Source organism: Mesoplodon bidens (genome assembly GCF_964165515.1).
Source record: "Mesoplodon bidens genome assembly, chromosome: 11".
Classification (NCBI taxonomy): domain Eukaryota; kingdom Metazoa; phylum Chordata; class Mammalia; order Artiodactyla; family Ziphiidae; genus Mesoplodon; species Mesoplodon bidens.
This window is the reverse complement of record NC_138167.1, coordinates 30,915,094-30,940,035: the sequence shown is the minus strand read 5'-3', so window position 1 is coordinate 30,940,035 and position 24,942 is coordinate 30,915,094. Positions and strand designations below refer to the sequence as shown.

General features: G+C 39.0%; 1 pseudogene across 1 annotated transcript; it reads right to left on the bottom strand.

Annotated features, from left to right (window-relative positions):
- Window positions 1-21,789: 21,789 nt before the first annotated feature.
- LOC308625531 (E3 ubiquitin-protein ligase MARCHF6-like) lies at window positions 21,790-24,288 on the bottom strand (annotated as a pseudogene). The gene has a single exon. The product of its transcript is annotated as an E3 ubiquitin-protein ligase MARCHF6-like (transcript).
- Window positions 24,289-24,942: the final 654 nt, after the last annotated feature.

Genomic DNA, 24,942 nt, shown 5'->3' with positions numbered 1-24,942 from the left:
ATATTCACATTGTTGTGCAATTATCACCACTGTCCATCTCCAGGACTTTTTTCATCATCATAAACTTCATGAAGTTGGTACCCATTCAACGATAAGTCCCTGTTCCCTCTTCACCCAGCCCCTGGCAACAACTATTTTACTTGCATGAATTTATCTATTCTCGGTACCTCATATACGTGGATCATACAATATTTGTCCTTTTGTCTGACTCATTTCACTCAGCATAATGTCTTTAGGGTTCATCTGTGTTGTACCATGTTTACTGAGTTTCTAAAAATTTCATTTACTATGTTTTTTTATCTCTAGAAGTTCCATTCAGTTCCTTTTTAAGACTGTTTATCTATCCTTTTTTTGTAGTTATTCCTTTTTTAGTCATGTTCTCAAGATATCTTTTATTTCTTAAACATCTACTAAATATACTTATTTTATATTTGTCTGATAATTCCAGTATCTGAAGTCTTTTTTTAAAAAATTAATTAATTTATTTTTTATTTTTGGCTGCATTGGGTCTTTGTTTCCACGTGCGGGCTTTTTCTAGTTGCGGCGAGTGGGGGCTGTTCTTTGTTGCGGTGCGCAGGCTTCTCATTGTGGTGGCTTCTCGTTGCAGAGCACGGGCTCTAGGCACGCAGGCTTCTGTAGTTGTGGCACGTGGACTCAGTAGTTGTGGCTTGTGGGCTCTAGAGCACAGGCTCAGTATAGTTGTGGTGCATGGGCTTAGTTGCTATGCAGCACATGGGATCTTCCCGGCCCAGGGCTCAAACCCTTGTCCTCTGCATTGGCAGGCGGATTCTTAACCACTGTGCCACCAGGGAATACAGTATCTGAAGTCTTTGCAGATGTGATTCTGCTGTTTGTTTTGCTGGCTCTTGCTCATGGTGCTGTGTTTTCCTAATTTGTTTTGTAATTGGACTGTGAAGTTCCTTAGAACTTTCTCTCTATTAATTTTGCAGAGTGATTTTAAAAAAATGGTATATAGCTTAGAGCTTATAAGTAACCCCCTGGAGATTAGTATCCTGTGTTCTTAAACTTTTTATTTTGAAATAATTTCTAACTTATAGTAAAGTTGCAGGAGTGATATAGTAGACTCTTACACCCTTTACCCGTATTTACCAATTTTTAACATTTTGCCATATTTGTCTTATGGCACACATACACATTATTATTTATTTTTGTGAACCATTGAAGAGTATGTTGCATGCCTTTTTTACTTCTTAATATCCCAGGGTGTATTTTCTAAGGATAAGGTATTCTCTTATGTAATCACAGTACTGTTATCAAATTCCAAAGTTTAACATTGATAAATACTTTAGTCTGCATACACTTTATATTCCAATTCTGTAGATTTGATCATATCTTGTATTTGGTTGTCCTTTCTTTTTAGTCTCTTTAAAGTGGAAGAGTTCCTTAGCTTCTCTTCGTCTTTTATGCAGTTAAAGAATCTAGGTAAGTTATTTTATAGAAAGTTTTTCAATTTGGATTGGCCTGATTTGCCTCATGATTTCAGGTTATTTATTTTCAGCCAGACTACTGCAAAAGGTATGTGTCCCTCTCAGGATGTCACATGGGGATATACATATGTCTGTTTGCCCCTCATTAGCGATTTTAATTTTGGTCAGGGTGTTGACTGGTTTATTCACTATATAGTTACTGTTTTTCCCCTTACAATTAGTAAGCAACCTGCAGGGAGATCCTAGCATTGTGTTTTTCTTTTTCTTTTTCTTTTTTTTTTTAAATTAATTTATTTATTTTTGGCTGCTTTGGATCTTCGTTGCTGCACATGGGCTTTTTTTTTTTTTTTTTGTGGTACGCGGGCCTCTCACTGTTGTGGCCTCTCCCGTTGTGGAGCACAGGCTCCGGATGCGCAGGCTCAGCGGCCATGGCTCATGGGCCCAGCCGCTCCATGGCATGTGGGATCTTCCCGGACCGGGGCACGAACCCGTGTCCCCTGAATCGGCAGGTGGACTCTCAACCACTGCGCCACCAGGGAAGCCCCACGTGGGCTTTTTTTAGTTCCAGCGAGCAGGGGCTACTCTTCGTTGTGGTGCACAGGCTTCTCATTGTGGTGGCTTCTCTTGTTGCAGAGCACGGGCTCTAGGCATGTGGGCTCAGTAGTTGTGGCACATGGGCTTAGTAGCTCCGTGGCATGTGGGATCTTTCCGGACCAGGGAGCGAACCCATGTCCCCTACATTGGCAGGCGGATTCTTAACCACTGCACCACCAGGCAAGTCCCTGTTTTGCTTTTTCTTAATGAAAAGCTAAGTACAGTAATAATATATCTTTTCATTTGTATAGTGCTTTCTAGTTTGTCGAGCTTTTTTTTTTTTTGGCTGTGTTGGGTCTTCGGTGCCACGTGGGCTTTCTCTGGTTGCAGCGAGTGGGGGTTACTCTTCGTTGCGGTGCGCGGTCATTGTGGTGGCTTCTCTTGTTGCGGAGCACAGGCTCTAGGTGCACAGGCTTCAGTAGTTGTGGCATGAGGGCTCAGTAGTTGTGGTGCACAGGCTTAGTTGCTCTGTAGCATGTAGGATCTTCCCGGACCAGGGCGCGAACCTGTGTCCCTTGCCTTGGCAGGCGTATTCTTAACCACTGTGCCACCAAGGGAGCCCCTGCCAAGCATTTTTATACATACCTTGTTTATTGCTTTTTTTAAAAAAATTGCTTTTATTGTACTTCATTCTATTGTGTTTTTTGCAAATCAAAGGTTGTGGCAACCCTTTGTTGAGCAAGTCTATTGGCGCTATTTTTCCAATAGCATTTGCTTGCTTCATGTCTCTGTGTTACGTTTTGGTAATTCTCACAATATTTCAAACTTTTTCATTATTATTTTTTGTTATGGTGATTTGTAATCAGTGATTTTTTTTTTTTTTTTTTTTTTTTTTGCGGTATGCGGGCCTCTCACTGTTTGTGGCCTCTCCCGTTGCGGAGCACAGGCTCCGGACGCGCAGGCTCAGCGGCCATGGCTCATGGGCCCAGCCGCTCTGCGGCATGTGGGATCTTCCCGGACCGGGGCACGAACCCGTGTCCCCTGCATCGGCAGGTGGACTCTCAACCACTGCGCCACCAGGGAAGCCCTGTAATCAGTGATCTTTGATGTTAACTAATATGACTTCCTGAAGGCTTAGATGATGGTTAGCGTTTTTTAGCAATAAAGGTTTTTTTTTTTTAAGGCAAACAACTTTTTATTTAAATTCAGGTACGTACATCGGTTTTTTTTTGTTTTTGTTTTTAGATGTAATGCTGTTGTACACTTCATAGACTACAGGATAGCATAAACATAACTTTTACATGCACTGGGTAACCAGAAAAATTTGTGTGACTCGCTTTATTGTGATACTCACTTTATTGTGGTGATCTGGAACTGAACCTGCAGTATGTCTTAGGTATGCCTGTATTTTATGATCTTTTTTTTTTTTTTTTTTTGCGGTACGTGGGCCTCTCACTGTTGTGGCCTCTCCCGTTGCGGAGCATAGGCTCCGGACACGCAGGCTCAGCGGCCATGGCTCACGGGCCCAGCCGCTCCGCGGCATGTGGGATCTTCCCGGACCAGGGCATGAACCCGTGTCCCCTGCATCGGCAGGGGGACTCTCAACCACTGCAACACCAGGGAAGCCCCTATGATCCTATTTTAATCTTTATGGAAATAGTACCAATTTTATAGTTCTGGAAACTAAGACTCAGAAACATGGCTAGCTAATAAGAGGTAGCACTGGAATTCAAACCCTTGTTTTCTGACATTTTTTTCTTTAACTAGCTACAGTTGCCTTTTAAGTTGGTAGATAGACTGTTAACTCAGGGCATGATCTATGTCTTGTTTACTGTGTTGTCAGTACTTCAGACTGTTGAATGAATAAATAACATATAGACATGAGTTGCTATCTGACTTAAGGGTCTTATATGGTAGTAGTTCTAATGTAATTGTATTACTTATTCACATATTTTATATTTATATATAAATATAGGTATATGTATCATGTGTAAGTATATATAGGTACATGATAATATACATAATTGCTTAGAGCTTAAAGCTTGTGTAGAAGGATTTTCTGATGCTTTGCATAACTGTAGCTAAGAGTTTTTTCAGATTAAAAAGTTAATGGATTTGCACATAGCGAAGAAAATTTGGCTTTCTTTTTCTTGGCCACGCCACACGGCCTGTGGGACCTTAGTACCCTGACCAGGGATTGAACCTAGGCCTTCAGCAGTGAGAGTGTAGAGTCTTAACCACTGGACCTCCGGGGGATTCCTCCAAATTTGGCTTTCGTAAAGGCATTAGGTGGTAAAGATCAGTGAGGCAGATTTTCTGATATTAGTTCAATTCTTTTTCTAATTGTTAAACTAGTCTTGAAGATTTCGCTGATCGGAGGAAATGGCTTAAAGTTTTTCTAAGCTCAACTTTTTCACCGATACTAGAATGTAGTGTTGGTTAATGTGATCTTTTGACCTGGTGAATTGGTAGAAGCTGGGCCCTATCCACATTCACCTTTTTTTCCCTCTTACTTTCTACCTCCCGTTCTTGGTTAAAGCTGGAGGGACTTTGGCATAGAACCTTGGTTAGAACACAAATTCATCCCTTGGCTTCAGTTATTGGGAGCCTACTAGCTATCAAGAGCCATGCTGGGTGCTGAGGTTAAAATGGTGAATTCAGATAGATGTGGTTGTTGTCATGGAGCACAATCCAGAGGTGATGAGCTATTATATACCTTTGTCTGTATTAGTCATTTATATATTTAAACTGAATGTATATAAGAAAATCTTATTTATATCTGCTGAAACTTTTCTGGCAAGGGAGAAAATTCTGAGGACTCCTACTTAATGGATTATATAAGTATAGGGTTTGAGACTGAAAACTACTCAGTTAAGCGTGTTCTGAAAATTGACTGATAGCTTTAATTTAAATTGAAGCCTTTTATTAAAGCCTGACCTAAGTAAATTACGTTCAGTATAAAGACTGCCATTTGCTTCCTATGGGGTTTTATGAATAGTTACTAGGAGTAGTGTCTTGGAAGTTATATATTACATGGCTCTTTTACATTCCCTTGTCTCCCACTCCCTCAAAAAAGTTTAATGTTATACATGCAAGTACATATATATTTTTTTAACTTTTATTTTGAGGTAGAGATTTATAGAAAGTTGCAAAAATAGTATAGCCCTGTGTACTCTTCACTCAGTTTCCCCACAGTGACATCTTAGATAACTATCATACAATAGGAAAATGAGGAAATTGATTTTGGGACGTTACTGTTGAGTAGAATACAGGCCATGTACAGATATCACTTACATTTCTGTGTGTGTGTGTAGTTCTGTACAGTTTTATCCCATATACAGTTTTGTTTAACCGCTCTCACGATCAAGATACAGAACTGTTCCATCGCCACAGAACTCCTTAGTGCTACTTCTTTGTATTCACAGCCCATCCCCCCATCGCTAGTTTTGTCATTTTGAGAATGTTATAAGAATGCAATTATACAGTGTGTAACCTTTCGAGATGCATGTTTTAAAAATATAATTTGTTTTAATTGTAAATGTAAAGTAACATTGCAGAAAGGTTAGATGGTAGAAAAAACAGATTTTGAATCTACCACTCTAATACAATCATCATTCGGTGTTTTTTTTACATCCCGTTCTTATGATGTTTTATATCATATTTATAGTGTATGCTCAATTTTGTTTGCTTTTTAAAAATTTTTAAAAATTTTTTTGGCTGCACTGTGTGGCATGTGGGATCTTAGTTCCCTGACCAGGGGTCGAACCCATGCTCCCTGCAGTAGAAGTGTGGAGTCTTAACCACTGGACCACCAGGGAATTCCCTTGTTTGCTTTTTTAAAATTTTCTAATTTTTAAAAGTTTTTAAAATTTTTTTATTTATTTTGGGCTGTGTTGGGTCTTGGTTGCTGCGCATGGGCTTTCTCTAGTTGTGGCGAGCAGGGGCTACTCTTCGTTGCAGTGTGTGGGCTTCTCATTGCGGTGGCTTCTCTTGTTGCGGAGCACAGGCTCTAGGCATGCAGGCTTCAGTAGTTGCAGCACGCAGCCTCAGTAGTTGCGGCACACAGGCTCAGTAGTTGTGGCTCGCAGGCTCTAGAGCACAAGCTCAGTAATTGTGGTGCATGGGCTTAGTTTCTCTGCAGTATGTGGTATCTTCCTGGACCAGGGATCAAACCCCATGTCCCTTGCATTGGCAGGTGGATTTTTAACCACTACACCACCAGGGAAGTCCCTCCTTGTTTGCTTTTTTAAACTTAACATTATATTAAGTATTTCCTGTGTTATCATCATACTTAATTTTTGCTATTATAAGAAACGTTGCAGAAAACACCCAAGAGTATATATTTTTTTCATATTTTTAGTTATTTCCTTATAGCAGATTCCCAGGTGTGTGATACTGAGCCAAAGGATATGAAGGTTTATTAATCCTGAGACATTTAGTCAAATTGCTTTTCAAAAGGGGACAGTGTTACTAGTACTGTTTCACTGTATCTTTGTTAGATTGGTTATTAGTGTTACTTTTCGCCCCCTAACTTAATAAGGTGAAAAGGTACTTCATTGTTCTAATTTTAGAGTGCATTTCTTTATGTAACAGTTTTTCCATGAAGAGTAAAATTGATTGTAATGTCAAAATGACATGAACTTTTAAAAAGGTGATTTTGCTTTTAAGTAATTTGGAAAAGCATTTTAATATCTGTGCCAGTGTTCAGCCGTTCTGAGCAGGAAGTTGAATCACCAGATCCTTCTCTTTACCTTGCCTGTAACCTCTTCAGTTTATAGGTTTGTTACCTACAGACTGATTACCAGTTTCTGCTTTGCTTCCTCTCTGGTTTCTGCCGTTATCACCTCCTAGTTACTCTCCTCAATCTGGGTCCTTGACCTTTTCCTCTGTTTGTTCCCTCTTCAGAGAGCTCTTGCTCCCTCCACTGGCACCACACCAGCATCTCATTGACTTTTCCTACTTTCTTGTCAGCTTTAGGTGCCAGGTCACTCTGATATGTTAATATATTACCTGCATTACTGTAATGTTATCCTTACAGTGTAACCCTGGGAGCCTGCAGTCTCAGTAGTATTGGACGTCTTCACCTTTTTGATGGCCACCACAGAGTTATATGGTTAATCATGTATGGAGTATGTATAGTGTACCCAAATATAAAAATAACAGAATAACAAGGAAATTGTGCACCTTTTACTTTTCTGTTTTGGAAGAAAGCATTACTATATTCTTAGAGTAGTAGTCAGACCATCAGGGTACTAACAGAACCCTTAAAGTAAAACAGAAGTTTTAAATTGAATGTCACTAAGTGCCAGCACTGTGCTTAATTTTATTTAGTTGTCATAATATTCCTGTAAATTTTTGAGGTAGCTACATGTGAAGATCTCATATGTGATGTTGAGTAGAAAGTTGGAAAAGTTGGTTAGCAGGGAATCATAAAAAATGATATATATTTTTAATTTTAACTCGAATATACATTCATTCACCATTTTCCCCCCTATAGGCTCAGGGCTTTTTTTTTTTTTTTTTTTTTTTTTTTTTTTTTGCGGTATGCGGGCCTCTCACGGTTGTGGCCTCTCCCGTTGTGGAGCACAGGCTCCGGACGCGCAGGCTCAGCGACCATGGCTCACGGGCTCAGCCGCTCCGCGGCATGTGGGATCCTCCCCGACCGGGACACGAACCCGTGTCCCCTGCATCGGCAGGTGGACTCTCAACCACTGCGCCACCAGGGAAGCCCCAGGGCTTTTCTTTATGGATGGGTCCTTTCATTAGAGTTCTGAGTTGTCTTTTTAGCATAATCCACACCCATGAGGCATTTATCTATTAAGTATTGCTGTCTAATAGAACAGAGAATTTATTTTATTTTATTTTATCTTTTTAGTTTTTTTTTATTGGAGTATAGTTGCTTTACAATATTGTGTTAGTTTATACTGTACAGCATAGTGAATCAGCTATACGTATACATATATCCCCCCTTTTTTGGATTTCCTTCCCATTTAGGTCACCACAGAGCATTGAGTAGAGTTCCCTGTGCTATACAGTAGATTCTCATTAGTTATCTATTTTATACATAGTATCAATAATGTATATATGTCATTCCCAATCTCCCAATTCATTCCCCCCCTGCCCCCCTGCCCGGTATCCATACATTTTTGGATAGAGAATTTAAAGGCACTTTTAATGTATTAAATAAAATCCTTCTACAGTTTTATGCTTTTTCCGCTATTCTCTTAAAGCTGTTTTACATACATATAACTCTATAATAACTTCCAAAAAATAAGTAGCCTTTGAATCTTTTTGAATTTTTCAACATAATTTTCGGAGAAACAACCCCTTTCACGCTAATTCATCAGTTTACATAATCTTAAATTACATAATTACAATAACAAGTGCAGTTGGCATACATGGGTTTGGGAACAAACAGCTGGCTCTCGTTAAGCCTCCAGCTCATTTGGTGAGAGTAGAAGGGTGAGGACACAGTAAGAAAGTGGTTGACTTAGAGGACTACCAGGTGCAAGTGGTCAGCCTACGATGGACATCAGGAAGTGATTTATGGAGGAATTTAAGCTCTTTATTTCTCTAAGTTGATAAAGTAGAGGTCCTGTTAGATGAGTTTCTATTGAATTATTATTCTCATTTCTGTTTTATAGAGGAGAGCACTGAGGTTTCAGAGTTAAGTAAGATTCCCAAGGTCAGGCAGGTAATAAACGATGGAGCCCTAGGACTTACGAACAAATTGGACTTAGGAACGTGCTCTCAGAACGGAACTCGTTCGTATGTAGGGGACTTACTGTACTGTAATAGGTTTATGATACTTTTTCCAAATTAATACATAAAAAACAAACAAAAAATAAAGAAAACATTTTTAATCTTACAGTATACTACCTTGAAAAGTACAGTAGTACAGTACAACAGCTGGCATACAGGGGCTGGCATCGAGTGAACAGATAAAAAAGAGTTACTGACTGGAGAGGGAGATGAGGAGGGAGATGGTAGAGCTGAAGGATGTCAGCAATAGGAGACAGAGGGTAAGCTGCAATTTCACTCACATCCTGGACTTGAAATAAAGATACTGTACTACTGTACTCTGTACAGTAAAGTATACAAAAACACAACCACTTGTAGAGGATGCACGTACGTGACAGTGTACACACATGACAGTGTACGCCAGATACATGATTAACTTATGTGATTGGACGTGTGAACGCATGTTCATGTCTTTGAACGTTTACAGCTTGAAGGTTTGTATGTAGGGGACTTACTGGATTTGTATCTAGATCTGTATAAGGCTCAAATATAGCATGTCCTTTTGCCTCCTGTGCAGGTGCTAGATGCCTTTTAGGTCATCTTATTTACCCAGCCATTAAGTACTCTCGAGTGGTCTTTAGGTATGTTTGGGGTTGTGTTTTTGCAGTTATCCCACATCTTGGGCCCTACTTTCATTTTCCTCCTTAGTGTTTCTTTTGTACTAACTATGTGAAGAATGAGGGTGCATCCCAAGGTGAAAATTAGGCTTACAATCATTTGTTTTTATTTTGTATTGGCTATGTATATGTGAGAACAAGACTAAGATCTTGCAGTGTTGTAACTGCTAAGGTAATTGTGAAATAAAAGAATGTAAAGGGGAAAAATGGAGTGGGGAACAGACATAAACTTTGCTCTTCCTTCTGTTAAATTTCCTTCTTAGTTTGGAATCTGATCAGTCTTTATCTGTCCATTACTTGTTATTTCATGAAGCATCAGTTGAGCCGTTAGGATCTAAAGAAACAGATATGTATATAGTTAGTGTAAAAAGTTACATCTCAGACAGTATGTGAGGCTTTTAGGCTATTTAAATCTTGAAAATAGCTTAAAGAACTCTCAGTTCTACCTTAGGTGGTACTCGACTCAGGATTGAAAACCGTTGATATGAATTTAAATGTTCATTTGTGTGGTTGTTAGTCCGTAACTTTGGTATGATTATAATTAATATTATGATTAGTATTACTTGTTAGTTAAGTTTATCAGGTACCTCGGACACTCTTGAGCCATAGTAAATGGTTTACTAGCAAATATAAAATAAAATAGAATAAAAATGAAACTTATCAGTTGATAACATTCTTCTCCTTTCCCTTTGTAAATGTCAAGATATATGAACTCCACATATTCTAAGGCACTTTTTCCTCCTTTTTTAAAAAAAAAATAAATTTATTTATTTATTTTTGGCTGAGTTGGGTCTTTGTTGCTGCGCGTGGGCTTTCTCTAGTTGTGCCGAGCGGGGGCGACTGTTCGTTGCGGTGCGCGGGCTTCTCATTGAGGTGGCTTCTCTTGTTGCAGAGCATGGGCTCCAGGTGCGCGGGCTTCAGTAGTTGTGGCTCACGGGCTGTGTAGATCGCAGACTCAGTAGTTGTGGCGCCCGGGTTTAGTTGCTCCGTGGGTGGGATCTTCCTGGACTAGGGCTCAAACCTGTGTCCCCTGCATTGGCAGGCGGATTTTTAAGCACTGTGCCACCAGGGAAGCCCTCCTCCTGCTTTCTTAAGTGTAATTTTATTTCGTGATTTTTATTTCTTTTTCTTTTTTGACATTAGTCCAGGTGAATGTGGCAAATGAATATACGAATTTGTTTTTGATATGCCAGCTAGCATCTTTCACTTACTGAGATATATTCTAGCCTTCAGAATACTGTAATCGGTTATGACAACAAACCTTTGAGCTACATTTTTTAAACACGTCATTAAGTCTGTAAAATTTAAATTGTACATAGTGATATAGCTGTGTGATTAGATGGCTAAGTCATAAATGTCATAGTGTTGTTAACAAGAGACCCCAAAAATAGTATTGTTTTTCACAAAAAATAAATATGATCCTCTTCCTAAATGTTACCATGTTATGTACCCCCCGTCAAGATTTCTTTTCCCCGTTTTCCTGGTTTTATAATTGGACTCGAATCAGCGGAAGAGGGAACCAGATTAGTATTAGCTGATGTTATATTAATTGTTCTCTTTAGCATCAAAACCAAAAATCATATGAAATAGTAACATTTAAAAATAAGCTTGAGGGCTTCCCTGGTGGTGCAGTGGTTGAGAGTCTGCCTGCCGATGCAGGGGACACGGGTTCGTGCCCCGGTCCGGGAAGATCCCACATGCCGTGGAGCGGCTGGGCCCGTGAGCCATGGCCGCTGAGCCTGCGTGTCCGGAGCCTGTGCTCCGCAACGGGAGAGGCCACAACAGTGAGAGGCCCGCGTACGGCAAAAAAATAATAATAATAAATAAATAAAAATAAGCTTGAAAAAGAGTTTGAATTGTTTCTTTCAATTGCTTGAGTTTTAATTACTGAGGGACTGCTACGTTCAATCTTACTTGGAATTTAAGAGATCAAGAGAAAAATTCTGATAGAAAAATATCTTAAACGTTCTTTTGACATTTGAAACATTGCCCATGACTTTGTCCTCCGCCTTCCCCTTGTTTTCTAGCCTTTTGCATTTGAATGATTTTGGCCCTTCTTAGGTTCTTTACACAATATTTCTGGTGCATGTACCCATTTGAGATCTAGACCCTAACCAGAATTTCCAGCCAGATAGTTTTTTTTTTCCTTTTGGCGAAGCACGGTTTTCAGAGTGCTGACAAAATTATACCGCATCCAGTTTTATTTCTGTAATAAAGGTTGCTTTGGGTAAGATAAATTCTTCACCTCTTTCTTCCCCTATTATACTTTGTTTTGATTGATGCAGAGTTGCCATAGTTGTACCTCTTCTTACTAAAGAGGAAATGAGCCCTGTATCCTGTATATTGGTTATTGTTAACCTCTAGTAGCCCAGATTCTCAGTCCTGATTAACATTGCCTACAGATGAGGAAAGTAGAACTGTTTATGCATCAGAGGATTGGAGAGAATTGTCTAAGTTCTTTAACAAATTTTTAGCTTACTCATTTTTTTTTTTTTTTTTTTTTGCGGTACGTGGGCCTCTCACTGTTGTGGCCTCTCCGGTTGTGGAGCACAGGCTCCGGATGCGCAGGCTCAGCGGCCATGGCTCACGGGCCCAGCCGCTGCGTGGCATGTGGGATCTTCCCGGACCGGGGCACGAACCCGTGTCCCCTGCATCGGCAGGCGGACTCTCAACCACTGCGCCACCAGGGAAGCCCCTAGCTTACTCATTTTTAATAAAAGGGTAATATGTGTACATGTTTCAAAATTCAAAGGTGCAAAAGGGTATATTGTGAAAACAAGTCTCATTTCCCATCTCCCTGTCTACTAGGTCCTCTCCCCTGAGGCAACTGCTGTTTGTAGCAAGTTTCTTCCTACATTTACAACCATATCCACTCTTTTTATTGGTTACATAGTATTCATTGTATTGAATATACTATACATTCCATTTTTGGTTGATATGTAAGTTTTTTCTTATCTTTTCCTTTTATAAATAATGCAGCAGTGAGTATTGTATACATATATCACACCTGTGTAAATATATCAGTACTTTGAATTTTAGAAGTGGAATCTCTGTGCCAATAGACATATGCATTAAACATTTTAATAGGTATTACCAAATTATTCTTCATGGTATATTCATTTCTAAAGTTAGAATATTGGTTTTGTAATATATTCTTTGCAAAAGTGTGATCACTGGTTGGTAATATGCTGTTTATAACCAGATTTATTTTCTTTCCTTTAATGAATTATGTGGTGGTAAGCACGGTTCACTCATGTTGCACAAGCTACTGGCATTCACTTGTTTACTTTGTCAAAAATCTATTGTTTTAATCACTAGCAGTCACTGTAATTTGACTCTTTTATATAGGTAGCCTCTATCTTGTAAATGAATTTTTTTTTTTTTTTCTGTGGTGCGTGGGCCTCTCACTGTCGTGGCCTCTCCCGTTGTGGAGCACAGGCTCCGGACGCGCAGGCTCAGCGGCCATGGCTCACGGGCCCAGCCGCTCCGCGGCATATGGGATCCTCCCAGACCGGGGCACGAACCCGCATCCCCTGCATCGGCAGGCGGACTCTCAACCACTGCGCCACCAGGGAGGCCCGAGAATTTTTTTTTTTTAATGAATTGTTTTAAAAAAGATTGTGGCTAGAGGCTTGGGATGGGGGAAATGGGGAATTAACAAAAAGGAATTTGGGATTAGGAGCCTGTTTTTCCAGTTAGTCATAAAAATGGTATTTAGCTTATCACTAGGTCAGGCAATAAAAAATGTTGTAACTCATTATATCACAGTATATTCGAATCACCCTTTATAAGACTGGTGGAAATTCATTCATCTTGTTGCATTCCTCTCTTAGGGAACTGGGTCTACCCAAAATCTAGGCCCTTGTTTGTGACTTCCATTACCTGGGACAGGAGAGTAGGGGTTAGATAGGGTGATGCTTGGGGAGCAGTGAATGAGTTAGGGATAAAAGAAGGAGAAATAGCAATAGAATGAGCTTAAGGTGCTTTTATTCCTTCCATTTGTTGCTACTCTGCAGTGCTGGGCCAGGATAAGGGAGGGAGCCAGGAAATGGGAAAGATGGGATTTTTTCCCATCTGTATCAGTATCAGTACTTTCAAGTATCAGTACTTTCCTCCTTTACTAGTCCCATTCACAGGATCCTGATACCTGGGATTCAGGTGAGTTGAGATGAATTATGATTTGACGGAGGTGATGGAGAGGGATAAAAGTGAAAATACCTGTACTTGTCAGGAAGTTTTATAGAGTCTGAGAATAGGGATACAGAATGGAAAAGAAGATTTCTAGTGATAAGACAAAGAACCATCTGTATGTCAAGTATTTATAGCTTGTTCTTTTCTTTCTTTTTTTTTTTTTGGAGGCAAGTGGGTGGGCAGTGTTGAGGGCATTTTAAGCATTGTTTTTGGGGGAGAGGCTCGTAACATCTTGGCTCCATGTGTATTTTTTTTAAAGAGTATTCTAACCATTTTTCCTCTAAAGTGAAAACATACACAAAGGCTCTGATTTAAAGGGAATGTTCTATTATATCTCAGTTGGTTTAAAGGTATCTGTGCTGGTCTCACTTGAAGTGGTAGCAATAATTCTCTTTCTATTCAGTTCCATGGTGGGACAAACCAGAGTTGACTATACAGCTGTTGTCCTTAAGACATGTCTAAATTTCTCAGTCTATTTATGAGCATTAACAAACACTTTGTGCATACTTTGTGCCATGGGTTGAATGGGTTTATTTTTCTTTAATTTAGCTTAAAACTAGTAATGGAATTCCTGAGGTTTTGAGAGGAACAGTGTTAGCAAACTTAGTTTTGAAACTAAAGGCAAATTAAGATACCAAGCAAAACAGAAGGAGACTATTGCTTTAGAAAGGGATCTTAAAACTCTGCTGACACTTGCAAACCCAGTGTCTTATATTTATATAAGCTTTAGATAGGAACTGCTATTTTTCTAAAATTGTTGGTTTAAAAATAATTGTTACATTAGTGCATTTAAAAAGTTGCTTCTAACACACTTTTGGTATGCTTGAGCTCAGCCTTTTCAGCAGTGTATTTCAGACATTTGAGCATCAGCCTTTTTGGTCTTATTCTGTCTCAGACTATTTAAAATAATTAAGATGGATTGTGGATGTCAGGAATTTGATAAGCTTCCATTAAAATCTAATGTGTTTTTAAAAATTGCTTAAAATGGCCTTTGAACCTGTTAAAATATGCTACCATCATCTGAATTATGAAATTTAGCTGAGTACTGCTAAAATGACAAATGATAGCACTTGACATTTTGATATTTGTTCTTTAAATGTACTGTTTCATTGCCTTTGGAAGATATTAGCAGCATGTACTCTGAAGGATTATAGTATTAAAAATAGGACTTTCCCTGATTAACTCTATTTAATTCTAACTTTTTTTGTGCATCCCACTAATATTCATTTGTGACGTCAGCTATTCATGTGAATTTTACCCATGAGATTTTTTTGAGTGCCTACTATGTGTTAAATCTCTCTACATATTTTGTTTTGTTGTTAGATATCTCTATTTTAAAATTTCTCCAAGACAAGAGTTATGTTTTCTTACATTCTTTGGTAATTCTGTACTGTGTAATGCGATGACTGCTTTGTTATGGTGGGTAGATACTTAGAGCTTATTTGCTCGTTTGGCCATTTAACAGATGGTATCCTCAGCCTCTACACCTCAGTGCTTCCTTTGTTGTAGAGGCTGAGGATACCAAGTCCAATAAGAACTCTGCCTTCAAGTTGCTTAGACTTTGATAGGAGATTCAGAAAATAAATCAGAGTACCATGTGTCATTCATAGTTTGAAGTTATCTTTGAGAGGTCCACAGCTCTACCTCTGATAGAGAAGATTTTTGTACTCACTCTGAAGAATGGAAACTAACATTTGTAAAGTGTCTAAAGGTTTCTGTATCAATTTATCCTCCTAAATCCTTCAACATGAGCATGCTATCCATTTTAAACATGAGGAAACTTAGAGAAGTTGCATAATTTGTTGAAGGTCATTTAGATAATAAGTTGTAAAGGTGGGATTCTAACTTAGTGTTCTTTCTTTTATACCAGGGTTTCTTAACTTTAGCACTATTGACATTTTGGGCCAGGTTATTCTTTGTTGTGGGGGACTGTCCTATGCACTATAGGATGTTCAGCAGTATTCCTGGCTGAACTCCGGGCCGGGAGTAGGGTAAAGAAAGGAGGCATCTGGAGCACAAAATTTAATGAATCACTCACTCTCGGGATCTTTTAAGTGCTGACTCAGCATTTAATCCTCACAACATTTGAGAAAGTTCTCCCATACCAGCCTGTTGATTCTAGGTTTTCATTCAGTATTCTCTGGTAAGGACATGAGGACTAAATGGCATTTAGATGTTCCTTGGGAGGTGAAGAGCAGTGATGAGCAGGGGCTTTTTGCCTAATTTGTCTCTCTCATCCCAGAACATATACTCTTGGGCAAAAGTGACTAATAAGAAATGGCATTCATAAGTGCTAAGTAAACACCTTCTAAGTAGTACAGAGCTTAGAATCTTTAGGTGATATGTTACAGAACAAAGAAACTAGTTGCTTCAAACTAATGAAAACTTAGAACAAAAATTGTACATTGAATATACTCAGTCTAATTAATTTGGTCCTGGTGGTCTAGCACTTACCTGCTGGTATTGATTTTATACCTTTAGAAATTGTGTTAATTATTTTCTTATGCCTCTGCTTCAGTATAAGTATATTCTTATTGTATGGATACATCCATTAATACCTTTTGATTAACTGGACTGTAGCTTGCATGCTAAACACAATCTTGGTAGTTTGTGTAGTTCTCTAGAATGGAGTCTTTCAAAAATGAAGGATGTAATAAAAACTTGAATTTTAGGAGAACTGAGCAATAGTGCCTAACAGAATTATTAATAGTATCTAGATTTGGAGTCTTAAGTAGTTAGTTTTAACTTATATTTAACTTTACGTTAAGCATGACTATTTGACCCATGATAATACTATTTTTTTCTTTTCTGTTTTTTTTTTTTGTCTGCGTTGGGTCTTCGTTGCTGTGCATGGGCTCTCTCTAGTTGCGGCGAGTGGGGGGCTACTCTTCGTGTGGTGCACGGTTTTCTCATTGCGGTGGCTTCTCTTGTTACGGAGCACGGGCTCTAGGTGCATGGGCCTAAGTAGTTGTGGCACGCGGGCTCAGTAGATGGGGTGTGCGGGCTCTAGAGCACAGGCTCAGTAGTTGTGGCACGTGGGCTTAGTCGCTCCGTGGCATGTGGGATCTTCCCAGACCAGGGCTCGAACCCGTGTCCCCTGCATTGGCAGGCGGATTCTTAACCACTGTGCCACCAGGGAAGCCCATCTTTTCTTTTTATATTGGTAAGACTGGGGCTAGATTACAGAAGTCCTTAAAAAGCTGGTAGAGTAGGCAGCTCTTGCTATTGGATTGGCCAGAAAGTTCGTTCAGGTATTTTGGTGCAAGGTTAGGAACTTTTTGGCCAACCCAGTGTTATAGGCAATAGAGAGCCATTAAAAATTGTCTCTTGGGGGCTTCCCTGGTGGCGCAGTGGTTGAGGGTCTGCCTGCCGATGCAGGGGACACGGGTTCGTGCCCCAGTCTGGGAAGATCCCACATGTCGCGGAGCGGCTGGGCCCATGAGCCATGGCCGCTGAGCCTGTGCGTCCGGAGCACATCCGTAGCCTGTGCTCCGCAACGGGAGAGGCCACAACGGTGAGAGGCCCGCGTAACGCAAAAAAAAAAAAAAAAAAAAAAAAAAAAATTGTCTCTTATTTCTAGACCCAAATTTAAAGGGTTTATGTGGTTAGTTCAGGCCCACTTGGATAATTCCCCATCATAAGTCAACTTTCTTAAAGTTAACCTAATCATGGGAGTGAAATCCCATCATATTTGCAGTCCCAAGGATTATGCAGGGTAATACACCAGGGAGCAGGGATCTTGCGTCTTTGAATTCTGCCTACCGCCGACAGTCCTCATTGTATAGCTGACAGTAAGTATTGCAGTTGCCTCTGTTGTGTCAGTCCTCCTTAATACATTTATCAGTGGCCACAGATGGTGAGCTTCTGCAGCAGTGGTAATAGATTTCCCTTTAGGCTCCTAAGAGGAGTTTGGGCAGGTGTAGTTAGCAGGAAGTAGCCAAGTGGTGGAGCAGTGTTTCTACATTTTCCTTTTCAGTGCTAGGAGGGAGATGGGTAATGGTGGCTCAGATGCATTATATCAGTCAATGAGCAATGTATCCCATAAGTTTTTATTTATATTTTAAAATACACAGGTAGTCTTAGTTACATCTAAACAAGAATACCACTTAAAAAACTTGTAGTGGAGCATAAAAGTTATTAGACATGGAGCTATGTTTCTGCCAATAACTCGACATTTTGAGGACAGATAGCATCCCATTTCCAATTTGAGATTGGGTACAAAAATATCCTAGGGCTGGGAATAGGCATAGTAAATTGCACCAACAAAAACCTTTTGTGAATTTACGGTGGAGGAAAAGTCTTCATTGAGTGTGCATGGAAAAATGTGATATAAACTCTTCATGCTTTAGTATAGTATGTGGGACCTCATATTTTATATTAATTACTCTGTATAATTAATTTTCAATGCAGATTCCAAAAGTGTTTTTGCACATGAGTTACTTATCTTTTTTTTTTTTTCCTGTTATCTTCATCTTTGGTTACTTAGAATCCTCCTCCCCCTTCTGTTCCAGAAGTGTTGCATTAGTTTTTCTTCTCTTATTTTTATCTTCATATTTACTTTGATTAATGCTTTTACTTTAACCTTAAATTTTCTCCTAGTGCTTTAAAAAAAATTATGAGACAGTAAAGTTATCTTCAGATGTCTCTTATTTTCACTCTAGCACTGTTTAAGTTGGCCTTTAAGACATGCTTATTTTGCATAAGTTTCTCTTCATGGAGAAGAGTCACTTATAGCATTAACATTTCTAGGAATTGTTTCAAAATTTAGTTTATTGTCTTAATGTTAATAAGACTTCCAGAAGTCTGTTTTTTGTCCTGTATCCCCAAAGAATTATTTGATTTTGTTGTTTTACTTGGGTTCTGTAGCATTTGGTTTGATCCCAGATGTTTCAAAAAATTATAATTAACTTTTAGTCTTCTTTCTAGTTTATCCAGTAATTTAGAATAGTACTGCAATCGCTTCTCGGCCTTTTGGCTAAGATCAAGTGTAGAATAGTACTGCAAATACAATTATGCTGATAAATTGGGAAAGTACTGATATGTATTCTTCAATGGAAATAATTTTAATAAGATATTAATACTGTTAACTACTAAATATATTTAAGGAGATTGCTTAAAAATGTTAATACGGTATTCAGCTACTAGATAAAACTTTGTGGTGGAAGCAATAAAACATTGTATGAGTTAATTTTTGGTAAGTTATAGAAATTTGTATAGCCTTTTATACAGTTACCAGTGAATTGTAACTGAAGTTAATTAGTGTCTAACCCTGACTATTAGAGTATACAATTTTGTTGGTCAAATATTTAACTAGTGTGATCTATAATCATTGAAACAAACTAATAATACATAAAAGTCGATGTTCTGTGTGTGTATGAGCTGATACATTTTCACAGAATTAAAAATAATAGATTCCTGAATGGCTAATAAAGTACTTTAGTGATTGTTACTATTCATTATTGATTTTCTGAATATTATTGATAAAACACTGATCCCAATTTCTGTTTTGCTCTTGATATCCACTACAATTATTTCCTTGGTGATAGGCTTGTATAATTAAATGTTAATCTAAGGCATAATTGAAGATGTGTGCTAAAGATCACATAACATATCCAAAGGTAAGTAGAAATAGTGATCCATCTACAAATACGTGGCTGCTTAGTGGAGTGGTTTAAGAGCATGGATATTATCAAAGACTCTACTGAGCTGGACATGGCAGGCTGAATTGCTAAGTGAAAGAGGTCATTCAACTAAGAAATGGTTAAATGGCAGAGCTGGGCTTAAGATCCTGATCCTCCACCTCAGGTACATTGCTTTTGTACTGTGCCACAGCTGCCTTAGAGGGCTGAAGGTGGTTTTTGGCTCTTTCGTGCCTCCATTTAGAACTCCTTTTCCCTCCTCCTCTCGGTCACACATGAAAACACAGGAAAAAATATTGAAAGAAAACTTGGTTACACCCTTCTGTATACTGGATAAATTGGATCAATTAAGTAGTGGATCCTCATGGAAGGGGGAGGGAGTGCCTGGCTACTGCTCAGGGGTTTTAGGTGGGAGTGTAATGGGAGAGCATTAGAGTGTTCTGTCTTTGGGTGTGAGAAAAGAGAAAGAAGTGAGAGAGGATGTAAGGAACCATGACTCTCAGGTGCTGGACCAATGAGTGTTTTTCAATTTGTGATGAATATTAATTTAGATTGGGGTACACTAGTGAACATAGATACCATTTGTAGATGTATAAAAACTAATAGGATCTTACCAATTTAGAGAAGGAAAATTTTAGGTTAGGTGTAAAAAGTAATATTATAATTCCTGAGAAAGCTTATAATAAGTTTGTGACTAATAACTGTATAGCATAATAACTTGTGCATTCCATGATTGTGTTTATTTTATAGTGTTTCATTTAGATATATTATTTTTCTTTGATTTTCCATCTCTATTTAGGTAGCTATCAGCATACAATCAAAATAATTTAGATAAAATAATGAAAAAGTTCTATATATGAATTACTTGGAGCCGTGACTTTAGCTCTGAAGTTTGTTGCTTGGGCAGTACCCTCCCATTAGAATGGCCTGTTGGCTAAAGGAATAGTCCTGGAATAGTAACGTATCTCAGTTTAATGGGAAGGCCATGGTTCTGGCTGTAAAAGTTTTGTGGTCTTAACTGAGACCCATTTGGCCGTTGTGTATTATAGCATACTTACTTTAAGATGGGCATCTTTTTTTATAGCATCCTAATGTTTTTGGTTATAGGAAATTGAGATTGATAATGAAGTCCAGTGGAAAATACTTAATACATAAAATAGTGTGTAGTGTAGTAATGCATAGATTAGAGGACTGGGAATCAGAAAGTCTCAGCTGTCCTAACGTGGTTTATGTCCTTATGTAGTTTAAGTATACAGCAAAATTGAGAGAGAGAACAAGAGAGAGACAGACAGAGACAGAGACATTGATCTTTCTCCTTTATTTCTTCAACTGTTTTCTACTTCTTTGAGACCCAGTTCAATACCTTCTTCCTCTCTCAAGGCAACTGTTATCTTCCTCTTCTCTAAATTTACCTTTTATATTTTGTAGTTTAGTACTTAGTCATTTAGTTTTTTATATTGTTCATGAATTGTTTTCATGTCTTGGTCTTGGCAACCCCACCACACACACTGCTTACCTCTCCTTGTGCACTGCTAAATCTCAAACTCTTGAGTGCAGGAGTCTTGTCGCATAGGAATTTCTCCGTCATGTTCTCTGACACGTGGGCACTCAGTGACAAATACTTGAGGTTTTCTTTGGTTGCTCTATCTCTGACTCTATTTCTTGTTTGATTATATGAGTGTGCAGTATAAACAGTATAACACATATGATTTTAGCTCTTAAACCTTTGTGATAGTTATTTAAGTATTTGTAAATTTGTTATGTAGTTGATACATGAAAATGAACAACTATATGTTGTAGATCAGCATAGGCCATTAGTACTGCTGGAAAAACAAACCAAGGCTCATAGTTTTTATATGAAAAGAACTTTATTAATTAAAGAAAAAATTCAGTAGATTCTGATGTAGTTGCTCATGGTTTTAATCTTGTGCTTTGAAGTATTTTCTTTTTCTGGAATGAAGTTCTTGGTTGCGACTGTGTAGAAGTATGTTAATTAGATTATATTTAGTTGGTGAATTTGTGCCCACAAGAATGTGACTTTTAAAAAGTTGTAAGTTGTGCTCGGTTTGGCAGCACATATACTAAAAAGTTGCAAGTTGTACAGTTCTTGCAGATAAGATTGTTTCCTGTTTTCTTTTGCATGTTTAGTACTTTTATATATTTTTCCATGAGTAGCCTTTCAGTTTGTCCATTTGTATCATTTGACACTCAGACTTTATTTAAGTTCAGCTCTACCATCACTGGGGCTTATAAATGTTAGTCATTTGGAATGTCAAAATTTGGATTTGATCCAAGAGTTACAAATAATATAAGCCTTTATATAAATAAATCCAAATATATATTCTTAGGGGGAAAGGAATAAATAAAATACTGTGTTTATAGAGTGGTTTTAAACAGTTAGGCTTTAGAATTGCTACATGCCCAAAGTATTTCTCCAGTGAATTGCATACTGTAATCAGTTCATGAATTGTGCTATAAGAAAGGTGTTTTTTTTTAAAGTGACAACTAGATTTAATAAATTAATATATGTTTTGTTTAAAGATGTACAGTGCACATTCTGTTTAATCCAAGGTTTTAGGGTATCCAGAAACTTCTGTTTACACGTATACAGACCTCCGACAGCAGTGATGTCAGAGATGCAGGAAGGGCAGCAGAGCCTCGCACTGCTGCTCTCTGAATGCTGAGAACGCAAGTCAGATACATTTAACTTAAAAACAATACTGAGAGATCACTGGGGAAAACCTCCGAAGAGAGAAGTCCACAAAAAAGGACACATAAAGGCAAGGGGAAGCTCAAGGTAGCTGATACAACCACTTTATTCTTGGGATGAATGTAGAGGTGGTGGAGACGTGCTTTGTTTGCCAGATTTCCATTCATAGTTCACGAGGCGTTGGCCCACAGGGTACTTGTCATTTTTAATATGTTCATAATGGGACTTAAACTGGCAGACCTGGAAGGACAAGATTCCCATCAATACCACGACTATCAGTAAAAGTGGAAAACCTCGCCAGTGGACCAAGTTTTGCATTTCCGCAGTTAACACCTTGTAAGGAATGATGCCGGATGTGATGATGTAAGGTACACATTAGGGAAGCAAGAGCACAGAGATCACTGGCGCTGCCAGTTTCCGAATGATATAGTGAAGGTCAGTGTTCCAGATGCCATCTGCCTAAACCTGCTCAATTACAGTTTTAAACCACCACTGAGGATCCATCAGTGTTATATAGCTGCAGATTCTCACATACAGGATTCCAGGTGCCCAGCCCTGTGATGGGAAAAAAAGAGGAGTTTGATCCAAGGGAACCCTCAGAGGAGCAACAATAACCAGCTCAAACAGGAGCCCCAGAAGAAGCAGGACGCCTCCAGCCAACAGCACTGCAACTATCGAAGCCTGCATTATCATGCGGGACTACCCTTTAACCTTCTGAAGATCACTCTGCATCCCTGTGGCATCCATGTCACCAGCACCGTCCCTGCCTTTATGGTTAGCCAGCAAACGTAGAAACCATAAGCAGCTGTGTAGAGCTCATGGATTTTGGCAGTCCCTGTCCAAAATGACATTAACCGACAGCTGGCAAATACTGGTAGAATAAGGCAGATGAGGCTGGCCATCAGTAAGGTTCTTGCACGTGAAGAAAATCAACAAAAATATCCTGAGTGGGGAAATTAAAGGCCGACGGTAAGGCTGAAAGCCAGCAGGCCCTCCCTGCTGAAGTATGGCTTGGTGGGCTGCATACACACCTTGCCCCACCACAGGAATAGAATTATTATTTCAAACAGGCTGGTTATTGTTCACTGGTTGGTTTGCACTGTTCTCATTTTCTTCCTGGTCTTCCACCAAATAGGAATGAAGATCCAGCAAGTTTCCAGCAGTAACAGTCCCTGCTCACACAAGCTCCTTCAGCCACTGCTGTGTGTATCCCTGTTCAAGTAACACTGGTAAGATAACCTGAAGCAGAAGCAGCTCAAGGGACAATTCACTCAGTGGAGCATCACTGCGGAGCGTGACGCTGTATGGAAGAAAATTAGGCAGCAGACTCTTAATGACACGAATAGGTAGACAAAGCACCAGGAGCACGATGGAGTCAAAGAGAACCACTGACAAAATAAATCTTGGGAGATGCTTATAAATAGTCAAGTGAATCATTTTTTATACTGGATTTTTAAAAATCTGGATCATTCAGATTCCTTAGAAACCAAAATACATCAGGTTGAAGTACCTGTCTCAGCAACAGAATGAAGGAGGCAAAGTAGAAAACAGATACCATTCCTACCAGTTAATGCAGAAACATGATCTTTCAGAGAAGCAACAGACATTTCCAGGGAACAGATATCCAGTCACCGGCCACAAACGAGAGGGAACACTTATTTCTACCACCACTAACAAAGAGACCTTTAACAACAATATAGCAGACCCCCAGCTAGTGACGAGACCTATGAAATTTAACAAGAGTTGCCACGCCATCATAAATTATCAGTGTTATTGCTAAATAAGTACATACCCTACTATGGTTGTGATTAGGCCTTCAAAATGAGATGCTTGGAGGTGTTCTTCAAATCCCAAATGAACGAGGGAGAAATGACCAGTGTGGTCAGGGTAAAATGCAAAACCAAGAAAGAACAGTGTGTATAAAGACACCACCCAGATGACATGCTCTGGAAACACTAGTCATCCATGAAGTCCTAGCATTCTTCCCCATGTAAACTCTTTGTAGCTCCATCCCGTTCTAAAGCATTGCAGTTCATGTGACACATCAGCTGCATTTTCCCCGCCTGTGTTGTCGTCCTCCTTGTTCTCCTCTTCCTCCTCTTCCAACTGGTCATCCTGGGCATCAGGGTTTTCCGGCACCAGTGTGTTCTTGGCTGGTGGCTTAGCATGCTGGTCGGGGGCAACATTTTCAGCACCATTTCCTCCCGCTGGAGCCTCATTTTGGTGATGCCTAACAGCACTGAAGGGCAGAGCAGCAAGTAGCATGTTGACCTCAGTACTACTGAAAATCCTGAGAATTACAGAAAGCTAACACAATAGTTGGAAAAAAAAAAAGGCGTATACTCAGTTTAGACAATTTCAGATCGTTTTAACATTTTGCCAATTTTCTGTTTTACCTCTGTACATTTTTATTTATTTAAAATTAAAGTGATACTTGTACATATGTAGTTTTGAAAATCAAATAATATTCAAGGCTTATAAAAATATCAGGCACCGTCTCTTCTCATGTCCAATTCCCAGCCTTTAGGGGCAGTCAGTTTCAATTCCTTCAGCTGTTTGTTCTGATGTGTCTTTATTTTTCTAAGTCAGTTCTGCTTTTTGTTGGCTTTTCATTTTAGACAGTAGCTACTCACTTTCCTTCTAAGAAAAATGAGGATTAGTCATCTTAATCTCTCTGCCGCCTGCAAACATTTATACATATTTCCCTTTCTCTCATCTTCCTTTTATAGGATATCAGGTCTGGGGGGTAAATTCTTTATTTAGTATTTAAATTATTATGACTATGCAAATATCTTCACAGCCTTGTCACAAAATTCACTGTGATTGTATTTCCCTTCTTGTCCAACTTAATGTTTTCTCGAATAATTATCTGAGTTTGAGATTTTATGTACTTTGTGCCTATTAATTAATTTGCAGTTCTCTGACGAATATAACATATAATATGGTTGGACACGTGAGATAATCTGTCAGTTCCTTTTTCTTCTGGAGACAGCCTTCTGCCT